A 9,923-nucleotide genomic window follows, 5' to 3' on the forward strand; every position below is an offset into this window, starting at 1 on the left:
CATCTCCAGATCCTGGCCCCGCAAAGTTTAATGGCATGTTGAGATCCATTAAACAAATGAGCAACTCCTACTTTATACCTTGTCTTTGAGGGAAAGGATTCACTTCATTATCTCAGCAAATGCACATGGAGCCCTATTGAATACTGGGTCCTGCCCTAGGTATTAGGGGCATAGCAGTAGCAAGATGTAAGCAGTACCTACCCTCACGGAAGTTACAATAGCAGGATGAACTAGCTCAAGGAGAAGAGAAGATGGGGCCTGGCACACGTTTCTGAATGCAGCCAGTGTCTTAGATCATTTTTGAAAGTGAAAAATAAAAATATGCTGTGTGAAAAGTTCACAATGAAAGAACCATTCCATGGCTCGGTGTAGATCCATAGAATTGCTAAGGAAAACCAAATATAGGGATCACGGAGTGTAAGAAACCAAATGCACAGAAAGGCACAGTCGCCTTTTGTCTGGAAGGAAACTTACAAAGGACTTTTGCTCCCTATCCTTGAAAGAAGTGTTAAGCTCTGTGGCTTCTTTAGAAAATTTAGAGGCACCATGAAGAATTCCTTGAACTACAAATGCAATTAGAGTAGAGAAGCCTTCAATAATAACACAGAGTTTTGTTTTGACCCTTTTACTGTGCTGCTAGGACATTTGGCGGAGTAGGGCGGCCTCCAAACAACCTGGTTTCTGGGTCATGTTGATCTATCAGCCCTTGGTGATTTTCTTCCTCGTGGGGGGCGGCTGTGGAAAAAGGATGCAGAGCATTATTTTTCTTGATTGAATCATATAAAGAATAATATTGCGAAAGATTATTATATAATTGATTCTCCCATTTAAAAAGTATGGTCACAAGCCATTTTCAAAACTAGATTTTTATTTTCTAGTATGCTGCGCCTTGGGCAATATGTGACAAGGCACAATGCCATCTTATCCTACCCATTAATTGTTAATGAGGATATTGTCCAAAAAGAAAGAAAGAAAGAAAGAAAGAAAGAAAGGAAAAGAAAAGAAAAGAAAGTTAGGAGCATAATGATTACATTTTAGCTCAGAAAGGCAAACAAAAGAACTAACAGGCTTATTTTAGTTAAAAAGCCTAAGAAACAAAAAAAGTCTCATGTCTCTAGACAAGAGAAGAAAGTGCTTAATAGAGATATATGAGAATATTATCTTAAGAGACAGTTAAGAGACTAAGTTTTGGGGAGAACCATTTGATGTACTTGAAAGTGGTTTGATTTTTCCAGTATTTCCAAAATGAATGAATAATACTATTTGTCAAGATTTTTGAGTCTCCTTATTGGCATAAGAGACATCTTAAGAAACTGAGAAGACTTATTGTGAGCCCTGTAACCCACCACTGAGGACTTGGAGAATGGGATAAGCACCTGAAGGCTAAGAGCAGAATTTAGATTCTGAATGCTACCGACCAATGGATGAGAGTCTACCAAAATTATCAAAGGTTTGATTTCTGAGTTTCTAAGAAAACCAGTCATTACCAGTAGGGAGTGTCGGTCCTCTGGAAGGAGTGATGTCTGGTCAGTCTAATATTGTTTTAAGATAAAATTACAGGGGCGTTTGGGTGGCTCAGTCTGTAAGCATCTGCCTTCAGGCCAGGTCACAATCCCAGGGTTCTAAGATCGATCCCCACATCGGGCTCCCTGCTCAGCAAGGAGTCTGCTTCTCCCTCTGTCTGCAGCTCCCCCTGCTTGTGCTCTCTCTGTCAATATAAATAAATAAAAATCTTTTAAAAAATGAAATAAAAAATAAACGTACTACATTGGAAGGAGAACAATATGAGAACATCAGGGAAAAGATAACTAATCCATCACCTTACAACCAACAAACACAAATCAAAGCTACTTCGACATATATGTAGCTTCCTACCAGTCGCATCTAGGAATATAATGCAATGCATAAAATATTCTTTTATAGTAAGCAACACTAATGATAAAAATACGTCCTGTTGAAATATATATATATATATATATATATATATATATAGTATACACATATATACATATATAGTTTTTTTTGAGAGGCAAATTGTTTGAAGACCTAAAAAGTGACAGAGACAGCAAGTGGATTGTAGATGGAAATGACAATATTGTCATGCGGACTTACTAATTATGGCTTTTGGAAGTTGCGTTTAGTGGCCATAATACAACTCAGAGCTCTTTTCGGTGATGATCCACTGGATGGAAATCATCCTGGGAATCCCACTGGTTCGGTGTTTTTCTTGGAGGTGGTGGGGAGGAATACCACTGGTGTAGTTAAACCAACTGTTCCCATGCCCCCGACCTCCCCACACGTGACCGCCTTAGCAGTGGAAACATGTGGTCAGGGACTATAGGAACTCGTGATAATGCGGTCTGGGTGGTTATTCTATTTATAACAAATTTACTAACAAGGCACATGGGATCTGTGATCTCTGCTTAAGTCTCAGGAGAAGTGCTGAAACTGAAAAATAACCTCAAACAAGAGCCCTTTCTCTCTCTCTCTCTCACTCACAGACACACACACAGACACAGACACACAGTAGATAAATAGCAGAACCTAATTTGTTTATTTCTCCAATACTTTTCTCTTTCCTCCAGACTCTGCCAGCTCCCCCACCAAGGTGGTTAAAATAAACAAACAAACACAACTGTAATCATTACCACCACTCCATCCCAAGCAGTGTGTTTCTAGAACCTGGAACTCCACAAAGGTTGTCTGAGGTTGGTGTCCCTTCGAAAGGCGCTGGTTTCTGTATCTTTGTAATATGTGTCCGCCTCCCTGCAGGAGGAAATGATCCCTATGGCGATTAGGATAAAATATGCTCAATATAGCTGATTTTTCTTTGTCTACGAGCTTCTGTCCAGTGCTCGTGGCATTGACAATAGACTCCGGGTGGGAAAGGAGAGTTAAGTTCCCGGGGAGAGACAGACTGAGGAAGCAAGAAGGAGGCCTCTGGGTGGCCACCACCACCAGATTCCATTTCATTTCTAAAATTGGAATTTCTGTGTTCCTCCATTTGTTTGCATAGGGCTTTCTCATTTTGCATTATTTTCTATTGTTTTGGTTCTGAAATCCAATGCCAGCCCACTGTGAGGGGGAAGCTTCTAGATAGTGTTTATGAACAGCCGAAGGCAAGCATCAAGTTAAATAGCATATATAGGGCGCCTGGGTGGCTCAGTGGGTTAAAGCCTCTGCCTTTGGCTCAGGTCATGATCTCAGGGTCCCGGGATCGAGCCCCGCATCGGGCTCTCTGCTCAGCGGGGAGCCTGCTTCCTCCTCTCTCTCTCTACCTGCCTCTCTGCCTACTTGTGATCTCTGTCAAATAAATAAATATAATCTTTAAAATAAATAATAAATAAATAAATAAATAGCGCATACACCTCCAGAGGGATTTGGCTCTTCCTGCTTCGCAGACTTCACATCACTGAATGCCCTAAACCCTGTTCGATTCCCTCTGTAAGAATGCATTTTTCAGCACTGGAGGTCCTCTGACTTTGGCGAGAGGTTCAGCGGGCAATGCTGACCAAGGCACTGCCAGAGCAAAGTTCAAAAAGCTGGAAATGTGATTTTTTATGCAAATATAGGGTAAGCATGTATCAACAACATCTGATTCATCAATTCATTAATGAGCAGGGCGCCCGATGTGGGGCTCGATCTCAGGACCCCGGGATCATGACTCGAGCCAAAGGCAGACACCCAACCGCTGAGCCACCCAGGCACGCCAGAAACACACTTCTGTAGAGAATTGAATCCCTTTGGCTTGAATATGACTTGGAAGGGGTACACAGCCATCCTTTATTTTCTTGCAAGCATTGTACAAGTTTTACTCACAGGGCCACACAGAAGGCATTCGGGCTAAAGTTTGGTGGCAAGGGGTTTTGATGGGTGTTGGTGTCTGAAATTCCCTCATAATTCTCCCAAAACTCTATGTCATGAAAAGCTTCAGCCACCACAGGAAAACCCCAATATTTAAAAAAAAAAAAAAAAAAAAAAAAAAAGAGAGAACTTGTAGGGGAGCTTGACTCTGTGCATTTCTCAGTATGGAAAATCGTCTCACCTCGGCCAGAGGTTCAACCGGCGGTGCGGACCAAGCAGGCAGAAATGGAATCAATCACAGCTCTGGACACAGGCTTGAAGGTGTAGGAGTCAGATTCCAGTTCTGGGCTGACCATGTTCACGCAGCTGCCCGTGCTGCAGGCTCGGTTTTGCAGCCATCCAGTGGGGGTGGGGAGACTTCTCTTGCCTGCTCCACGGAAGTGCTGATGTCAAGACAGGTTGTTATAATGAACAGAGCTGCTGTTATTATCAAAGCTACCCTGCGCGGGACGCTGACTGAAGCAGGGGCTTTCTATCCCCAAAGTCAAAGCCTGTAGCAAGCCACACAGCTCTTGGTTATGGCAACGTGCGTCAGAAATACTGTTACTTGCACGCCGGTGCCCAGCGACCCCTTTTTTGGTGCTAACGCTGTCTCAATTTTGTTTGCGGCCACAGACCACCTCTGTCCCACAGATCCTGTTGTACTGGGAGTTCTCGTGGGACCTGGTTCTGGGCGGGGAGCCTTAAGCAAAAGTCTTCTTAGGACAGGGGCGAACTCTGGACAGCTTTTGCTTCCAGGACAGAAAGAAACTGGGCTGGCTGGTGGGATCTTCCCCTCTTCCGGTCCCATTTTCCCTTGGATGCAGAAGCGATGCTTGGAATCTGGAACATGAAAGAGAGACCAAAGGAATGGCAGGCATATGGGTCCAGCTGTGATAGGGAGGAGCTGTTCGATCTGAACACACAAGGGCCCGTCTCCGAACTTCCTGTTCCGTGAAGAAATTAATACCTCTAGGCTGAAGTCACTCAAGTCTGGTTTTCAACTACTTGCAGCTGAACACAACACTGAGCAATGTACAGGCAGCAGTGGGAGAGCTGAGTCTTCCGAGGTAAACTGTAGATTTTGGGCGATGAGCTTGCATCAGTGTACGTTCATACCTGGTAACAAATGTTACCTGATGCACATTGTTGATAACAGAGGATGCTGTGCTTATGAGGGGGAGGGGCCAGATGGGAAATCTCTGTACCTTCCACTCAATTTCGTTATGATACAAACCTAAAACTTTAAAAGATCTAGTCTTGGGGTACCTGGGTGACTCAGTTGGTTGAGTGTCCGACTCTTGGTTTCAGCTCAGGTTGTGATCTCAGCATCATGGGATCAAGCCCCGTGTCAGGCTCCACTCTGGGTGTGGAGCCTGCTTAAGATTCTGTCTCCTTCTCCCCCTGCCTCTGCCCCTTCTTTGCCTGTAAAAAAAGAGAGAGAGAAAGAGAGAGAAGTACACCAAACTTGTGATTCGCAAACTTCCGATTTGCAAACTTCCTTTTCAGCGTTTCGTGTGAGAAATTGCTCGGGAACTTCCAGACACGTCTGTACTCAGCTAGTGGTGTTTTGCAGGAGGCAAGTGAGGCCTGTCTGGTGGGCCTTTTTGGAAAACACCAATCTGTGTGCTATCTAAAACATGTAACATTCGTGCCGAATGACGTCCAGCTAGCACACTGCACAGGTGGGAGAACATACTGAAGAATCCACTATGATCAGGGCACCCTACTGGTTCAGTAGATAAAGCCTGTGACTCTTGATCTCAGGATTATAGGTTCAAACCCCACGTTGGGTGTAGAGATGACTTAAAAATAAAATCTTAAAAAGAAAAAAAAGGAAGAATCCAGTATGATGGAAAACATTTCATTCTTTTAAAAAATTAAAAAAAAAAAGCTTTAAATGTGCAAAAAATAAAAAAAATAAAAGCTTTAAATGTGCAAAAAAAATTTTTTTATTTTTAAAGATTTTATTTATTTATTTGACAGAGACACAGCAAAAGAGGGAACACAGCAAAGGAGAGGGAGAGGGAGAAGCAGGCTTCCTGCTGAGCAGGGAGCCTGATGCGGGGCTCGATCCCAGGACTCCGGGATCATGACCCGAGCTGAAGGCAGATGCTTAATGACTGAGCCACCCAGGTGCCCCAACATTTCATTCTTTAAAAAAAAAAATTCTCTTCTTTTTGTTATTGGTAGCTCTATATGTTAGATTTTTTTCTTTTTTTTCTCCATGGGGTCAAAAAGTACCTAAGTATATGACTACAAGTAAAATAGGACACAGAAATAGGGTACTGGCAGTTTTTCCACTTTCATTTGTGTGTAAATTTTTATTTCAATTTATTTAACAAAATTTTGTCTTAATTTTTATTTTCTGCATGTGTATGAATTTTTAATATAAATGCAGGGATGTAAAGCATTAGTGCAAGTCAAAATACTTCAGTGAACCTGTTTCCACAGCTCAGATTTACAACAATTACAACTAAGCCTGTTAAATTCTTCTGGACCATGCCACCATTTGGGTTTTTTATCAAGTACATTTCTTATTGGCGGCAACTAAATGGTGTTTGTGGCATCTGGATTGTATGGTGGATGCCATCCGTTCACTACACTTTTCTAACTGGGTTGGTTGTCCTACAAGTAAGCACATGTTTTTAATGTCTGCTTTCTGGGCTGTTCCTGTAAGTTTGCTACTAAGTTTGCTATTACTTGCACTAATGCTTTACATCCCTGCATTTATATTAAAAATTCATACACATGCAGAAAATAAAAATTAAGACAAAATTTTGTTAAATAAATTGAAATAAAAATTTACACACAAATGAAAGTGGAAAAACTGCCAGTACCCTATTTCTGTGTCCTATTTTACTTGTAGTCATATACTTAGGTACTTTTTGACCCCATGGAGAAAAAAAAAAAAAAATCTAACATATAGAACTACCAATAACATTAATAACCATTAAAAAAAAAAAAAAAGTTAAAGTCTAAAAAGACCTGTATCTGTAGGAGTTTCAAGTTTGATTATTCAACTAATGCCACTTTCTTTATGAAATCCCAGACCCTCTCATTTCTGGTGCCTGGCTTTTCTTATGGAAATGCAATGGCTTTCATAATCCTCTAGGCCCTTCCTCCTAAAAAAAAATCCTTAAAGATGATCTTCAAAGACCAACTCTTCAAAATTGTGTATGTGATTCTTACCCTAAACTTGACATGGGGTTACTGCTTTAAATCACTTTGCCTTGTTAGTCCTATAAATTATAGAAATACCTTGGAACTGAAAACATTTTGCCATGCAAATTTAATTGATTCATTAAATTAAAACTAAAAAGAATATTGGCTAAGTTCTAGGTGTTGGGAAGATAAAGTTTAGGGAAGAAGATAGAGTTGGAAAAAATTAATTTCAAAAAGACTGGAAGAAAAGTGACCAAAATGTCTTTGTTGTTATTCTGAATGAGAAGAATCCGTGAGCAATTTCACTTTTTGGGGGAGGGGGTGGTGCTAAAATGTGGTTTTATTAAAGGTATGAGGATATGACCCGTGGGCAGAAAGAGCTGCCCCAATTTTACTTCTCTATGTATTTTTAAACATTTCAGTCTTTTTTTTTTAAAGACTTATTTATTTATTTGACACAGAGAGAGAGAGAAAAAGAGAATTCAAGCAGGGGGAACAGCAGAGAAAGAGGGAGAAGCAGGCTCCCCGCTGAGCAGGAGCCCGATGTGGGACTCGATAGTAGGACCCTGCGATAGTAGGACCCTGCGATCACGACATGAGCCAAAGGCAGACTCTTAACCAACTGAGCTACCCAGGCGTCCCATTTCAGTCTTTTTATATTGACCATCCATAGTGGTAGGGAACCCAGGCAGCTCCTCAAACATAAAATATATATATATATATATTTCTTTGTATAATAACCTCTGCATTTTGGTTTGAAAAATATGGCTACTAGGTCTGACATGGCCCCTGGTACGAAGATAGATAGGTATGGGTCACATTTTTGAAGCCAAAATTACATAGACTTTTGTCAGACCCCCCCCCCCCCAACCCCACCCCACCGCAGCTCACAGACTGGCAAAGTGAAAGGGGCCTTGGAAATGACCTAGACCAATTCCCTAACTCTCAGATGAGGAAACTGAGTCCCAGACAGATGAGTGGCAGACAAGGATTTGATCCCAGGGCCTGGGCTAAAACTGGTAGTCCTGAAACTGTCAAGTAGATTCCTGACACATGGACACAGCATTTCAGGGTTAAGAATCCTGTTAGGAGGAGACCAGCGCTGCGCCAGGTGGGGAGCGGGCAGGGGCAAGGGTTGGCGGGGAATGGCCAGGTTAGCAGCCATTGTTTTACAAGTACTTTCTGAGTGGCAAGGACTCTACTGCAAAATGTTTTAAAATCAACTTTACTTTTTGAGGTGTTTTGGGTTCACAGCAAAATTGAGGGGAAGGCACACAGATTTCCTATGTTCCCCCTTCCCCCCACCACATATCAATCCTCCCCCAGTAGCAACATCCCCCACCAGAAGGGACATTTGTTACCAACTCATGAACCTACACCGACACATCATTATCACCCAGAGTCCGCAGTTGACATTACATTTCACTCAGTGTGGAACATTCTATGGGTTTGGACAAAGCTGTAATGATGTGTAACCACCATTATAGTGTCGTACAGAGTAGTTTCACTGCCCTAAAAGTCCCTAACCTATTCATTCTTTCCTCTTCCCAACCCCTGGCAGTCACTGATCTTTCTACTGTCTGCATATCTTTGCCTTTCCAGAATGTCATCCCGTTAGGAATCTCAAAGTCTGTAGCCTTTTCAGACTGGCTTCTTTCACTGAGTAATAGGCATTTAAATTCCCTCGATGGCTTTTCATGGCTTGAAAAGTGCAGAATAGTATTCCCTTGTCTAGATATATCACAATGTATCCGTTCACCTACTGAAGGACATCCAGAGGCTTCCAAGTTTTTGGTCGTTGGGAACGAAGCTGCTACCAACATCCATGTGCAGGTTTTTTGTGTGGATTTAAGTTCGTAGGTTAAGAGTGTTCGGTTCTGTGAGAAACTGCTAGACTGTCTTCCAAAGTAGCTGGGCAAGGACGGCCCAAGAAGGAAGAACAGTGTCCCACCCCCTACCCCAAGAACCCGAAAGTAAATAGTCTTTGTTCCATCAGCCAAGGCACAGAAAGCCAACTTCTTGCTATGATCCAGTGTTCACGAGTGTTTGAGGTCCTGGAGACATGTTATACAAACAACACACAAACAACACGGGGGAGCTCAGAGCTCAAGTTTCAGCTCAGAGCTATTCTGCTCATGGAGAAAGAATCCCCGGAACTATGGTTGTGTGCAGTGCGGGAGGTCCCTAGGATATGGTTTATCTGGGCAGAGCCTGGCTTTACTGGGTACAACCTGCCTGGGTTCCCTCTTGGCCAAACTTCTGGCTTTATCTCTTGATAATACAGTGTGTTTACTCAACCTGCCCTTGTACCTGGGAGTTGTTGTAGGCAGTGGCTGTGTTTTACTGCTCTCATTCCAATCTCTGGGCCTCTATAAAAAGAAGGAAAGTGGGAGGAAGAGGAGGAAGCTGGATCCAACCTTTCAAAAAACAAAACTCATAAAAATCCAAGAGAAAAGAAAAGAAAAAAGAAGTAATTCTTATATTTTAGAAGGAGATCATCTTTTACTAGGTATTGAGGTTTTACGTTTCCTGGCATTTCTTGAACTTGTGGAAGAAAGTTGTAAAAACACCCACCAAATGTCACTGTGAAAAGAAAGAAACACAACTCATGAGACAGGGGTCAATAAAGACCAGGGCAGATATAAATTTTATGTTTCCACAGAACGGACTGCTCCTATCTAAGCGAAACTATGGCGGAAAGGGAGCCGACATCTTGAAATCCGATGAAAGATAGAGTCGACCCTGCCGGTCCTCTACCACGTCATAAAAAAGATGGTTAACTTCAGATTAAGATGCCATTTACAGACCACAGAAGTCACTCTTTTTTTTTCTTCAAATTTTTATTCAAATTCTAGTTAGTTAACATATAGTGTAATACTGGTTTCAGGAGTAGAATGGAGTGACTGACTCCATGT

The 9,923-nt window shown here is 42.1% G+C and overlaps 1 long non-coding RNA gene across 3 annotated transcripts; it reads right to left on the reverse strand.

Moving 5' to 3' along the window:
- Positions 1-213: 213 nt before the first annotated feature.
- On the reverse strand, positions 214-9,118 carry LOC131822013 (uncharacterized). Of its 3 annotated transcripts, XR_009350055.1 has the most exons (6): positions 8,772-9,118; positions 4,046-5,268; positions 2,649-2,766; positions 2,113-2,226; positions 1,488-1,708; positions 214-735 (listed from the first exon to the last, which is right to left on the reverse strand). It is a non-coding gene; the product is annotated as an uncharacterized LOC131822013 (long non-coding RNA). The 3 variants fall into 3 exon arrangements; XR_009350054.1 differs by having other exon boundaries at positions 2,649-5,268; XR_009350053.1 differs by having other exon boundaries at positions 2,113-5,268.
- Between the last annotated feature and the right edge of the window lie 805 nt (positions 9,119-9,923).

This window comes from Mustela lutreola, chromosome X (assembly GCF_030435805.1).
Source record: "Mustela lutreola isolate mMusLut2 chromosome X, mMusLut2.pri, whole genome shotgun sequence".
Taxonomy (NCBI): domain Eukaryota; kingdom Metazoa; phylum Chordata; class Mammalia; order Carnivora; family Mustelidae; genus Mustela; species Mustela lutreola.